The sequence below is a fragment of the Morone saxatilis genome, unplaced genomic scaffold (assembly GCF_004916995.1).
Source record: "Morone saxatilis isolate NCDOM2014 unplaced genomic scaffold, NCSU_SB_2.0 Contig5, whole genome shotgun sequence".
Lineage (NCBI taxonomy): Eukaryota > Metazoa > Chordata > Actinopteri > Moronidae > Morone > Morone saxatilis.
In genome coordinates, this window is record NW_023340095.1 from 968,161 (window position 1) to 972,476 (window position 4,316).

The 4,316-nt window shown below is 40.7% G+C and overlaps 1 protein-coding gene across 1 annotated transcript in view; it reads right to left on the minus strand.

Moving 5' to 3' along the window:
• Positions 1-4,316, minus strand: part of enox1 (ecto-NOX disulfide-thiol exchanger 1) — a 110,228-nt gene extending 105,912 nt beyond the window's left edge. Inside the window, 1 exon segment of the mRNA XM_035676250.1 lies at positions 4,196-4,316. The gene's annotated coding sequence lies outside the window, so the exon portion shown is untranslated.

Below are 4,316 nucleotides of genomic sequence, written 5' to 3' on the forward strand. Positions count from 1 at the left end.
CGCAGCCAAGATACAACCCGTTCACTGATCAATACACTGATCAATACATACGAATAAAATGCTTCAGAATCTCACATAAGGAACCTTTCAGTGACGTATTAATACTTTTACTGCAGTAAATGATCGGAGTACTTCCTCCTCTGGCACAAACACATGTGTGTGTGTGTGTGTGTGTGTGTGTGTGTGTTTCCGAACAGTTTCACACTGAGCTGGTTGTAATTTATAAGACAGAGAAGGAAAAACAGCTGTGTGGAGGGAGCGAGAGAGAAATTGGGTTGAGAGCCAACAGTCAGTCTAAATGCTGCCTCTCCGGATCAATACACAGCTGGTGACTCTCACACACACAAACGCTCAATTTACTACCCTTGAGAGGACTAACCCTCCCCCCTCCATCCTGACCTTAAACACCTCACCTTGAAGGGACGACTCACCTTAAACACTAAATTAAGTTTAGTTTTTCCAAGTTTTGAGATGAGCAAATGAGCATTCACAGCTTTAAATAATGCACATTACTCAACAACAACAAATACATTTTGTCAACTTAAATTGATCCAAAATCCAAAACAAGGAGGAAGATAAAGAATTTAATAGTGCATGGACGGATTAACTTTGCTGCTGCCTTATGATCTGCTGGGAAAAAATAATTATGTTTTAAGACTTTTTTTTGGCTAAAAAGGTTTCTGACTTCTGTGTTAATTTTAGGTAATTTGTTGTTTTTAAGTTATATATTCATCTCAAAGGTATTTTCCCCCCTACAGTTGTCTGAGACCACATTCAAACTGTAATATTAACTGTATTTTGCTCTGTGGGCTTTTGGTCCCCAGAAGGTGATGGATGGTGGACGGAGTGTCAGATAAAACTCCCCACACTGTCATGTAAACCAGACACACTCACACACACCGTGGAGTCGTCTCTCGTGAATAAACTCCTCCAGTCGCCTAATGCTCCCACTGTATCTCAAAATACCACCGCAATTAGCGACAGCAGTCCCCATTGAGCGCTGCGGCGTGGGGTCAATTACCGCATGTGAGGCGGCAGAATCTGCAGAAGCCACGAGGACGACGGATAATCGCATTATGGAAGCCGCTTTTTTCCTCACGCTGTAATGAGAAACATAATGACAACAGGAGGAGGTTGTTTTGTCTCCTTCTCCTGTGAGAACTCATCAGCCTCGTTCTCCCTAACAACCCACAGGCCCGCAGGGAACGTGACGGGTTGCGTTGCCGCTGTAATCCCCCCTCGGCCGCGCTCGGCGAGGACCGGCGAACCAGACCGACCTCGCGCGACCCCACCAGCCGGCCGGCGGCGGGCGGAGTGGTGTCAGATTGTGCTGCAGTGAGTCCACAGCTGATATCGAGTTCATGATGTAACAGCCTGCAGACTACAGAGCTGTTTATTGACGACGTCTGTTTATGATCTGTGATGTCACACATGAGCTGTGATGTTATTGATCGATTACATGGACGTCTGGTTGTGTTTTAAAACAAGGGAGCAAACGTAGAAACATACATAGCTGGTGAGATTTCTTTGTGTTTTTATATCAATTATCAATCATTTTATCTTAAACTAAATGTAAAAAGTGCTTACTACTAACTGATTTCAACCAATAATATCAAACATCCACCCGTCAATCAATCTGCAACTTTTAGCCACACAGAGCGAAGATTCATTAGTTAGCTCACTGATTACTGTACAATCACACAACTTTATCAGTGATTTAGTGAAACTGGATCATATTTTATGGAGAGAATATTTTTTTTAGTTTCCAGATGAACTTGTTGCTAAAAGAAGCTAACTGTCGCTAATGTTAATGTTAGCTGCTGTTAGCTAGTTAGCTTGTGCAGTCAACATGGGAGCGGCAGGAGCCAAATCGAGTAAATACAACCTCAGTACTTTATTTCCTGTCGTAAAACTGTCCTCAGTCAACATTAGAGGTTGTTCAGTCCGACAGAGTCCGCTAACAGATCCACTACAGCTGCTTTACGATTGATTTCTGTTTCATGTGGACTTTAAATGTTTCTCAGTAAGACTCTGCGGACGGCAGACAATCAGAAACCGGTTCAACTGACTCGACTCAAATGTGTGATTTTTGTCTTTTTATTTAACTTCTTAAATATAATTATGTTTATTCTTAAAAGGACAAAATCTGAACTCTGTGCAGTGACAATCACAATGAAGTTTATTTATTATTCTTACAGCAGATTGTGATGTATTATTATCACTTATTTTATATTGTTGTGATTTAAATTAAAGCTCTGGAGGCTTCGTCCTCTGCAGGAAGTGTTTGTCTCTGCCGTCCGTCGCCCAGGTGACCTGTTACCATGTTATTGTGTTTGTGATCAGCACACAGCAGCAGCTCTAAACGTCTGCATCATCATCCTCATCGTCGTCCTCATCGTCGTCCTCATCGTCACACTGCGGCTGATATTTATCTGTGATATTATTTCTGTTTGTGGCGTCTCCGGTTTGTCTCTGAGGTTTATCTGAGACACACAAACAATATCTGAGACGTAAACAAACACTTAGAGACTGAATCCAAGCAGGTTTTCAGTCAGTAAGATCATCAGTGTTTCCTCCCACAATGCATTGCACAAACGAGATGGGAAATGAGGAGGGGAGATGAGAAAATTATGTCCAGAAACTCAGATAATGTGGACGCCTCATTCGGGTCATACATCGGTTGGGATACGGCACTAAACCGAACCGAAACTACGACACACTGAACTGTAACACAATATATATAATATGAAAGTCTCTTCTTCTATATTTAAGCCTTTCCTCTTCATATATTATATCCATTAACATGTATTAAAACTGCCTCTATATTATATTTTATGTTCTAATCACAGATATTTAATGTACAACCTTCATTAAAACAATCTATAACTCTGATCAAATACTCTCCAACACTTCATTATATAATATAATGATTATAATCCTTCAGAAGTCTTATTTTTTTGAATTATTTTGAGACTTTAGGACATAAAATACATCACAAATGCATAACATGTGAGTTAAAATACACGTTTAGCCTCCAGGTCTTTGTACTGACACACTTTCTCCTCTTGAAATATTGGGATATTTCACCGGTCACATGATCAATCAGATCAATAAGTAGCATCAGTAATTTCTCTCTTTATATTATAAGAATATTAATCTCCAGTTTCCTAAATTATTATTCTGGTTTTTATCTCTCTGAGGAGGAAACTAGAACTAGTATCTCCGGTTCGTCCTATTTACTGAACGTTTCCATTAGAATATTATGGGATGGAGATGATTCCAGGTATTAGGAAGGACCTCAGGTGTTACCGCGGAAACTGCAAAACGGATGAAAATGTAAAATAAAGATCTTTTTCTCTGGCAGGTGAGCAGTGAGATAACGGACTCCTGTTCCAATCTAAATCCTCCATTTATAATAAATAAAGACAAATAAAGATAAATGAAGATAAATAAAAGGCTGAGATTGTATATTGTATATATTATATGTTTTAAATAGTTTAAGTTACAATAAAAATGGCTCCGATTCAACAAAATGACTCATTTATTAAGTTGAACTCAGTTTGTTTAAATGTAATGTAATGTCAAATTAAATATTTCCTACAGAATTAATGTTTGTATATTTAAAGTTCTGCTGCTGAGCTTTATTATGAAGATAAATAAAGTTTTGTTTAATTGAACCAAACAGATTTATGTACTTCAATAAGTATTATAGATTATAGATTGGTCATTAATATCAGACTGTGATTAAGAGCTGTACAACAACCTCTGTGTGGAGCTGATGTCAAGGTGACTCCAAACATCATCTTCATCATCTTCATCAATCTCACACACACACACACACTCTGATTGATCAGCTGTAATCAATCAGCTCTCACGAGGCTGCACACACTTTAAAGCTCCTCACTCTGGTTTTCTGGAAATGTCTCGTGATCTCTTCAGTTTGATGCACGAGGACACTTTAAACTGTTGAACAAAAGGTGGACGCACGCGCAGCCTCCGCGCGATAAAACCCTCATCCCTCCCTCCACCCCTCCTTCCCTCCATCCCTCCATCCATCCCTCCATTCATTCCCGGGGTAGTGACACACTGCGGGCTCGGTGCCGGTGGTTAACGGGCAGCAGTCTCCCGGTGAACCGAGCGCAGCCACAATACAACCCAACCCGGGAATCACGGCACAGAGCGGAGGTCCTCTTACCGGTTCACACGGTGCGGGATCCGACTGATGCTCCGGAATCTCTGCGTGAATAAATCCCGGTGTGCGTGAAGCCGGAGACTCCTGTCTGTCTCTCTGTGTGTCTCTCTGTGTGTGTGTCTGT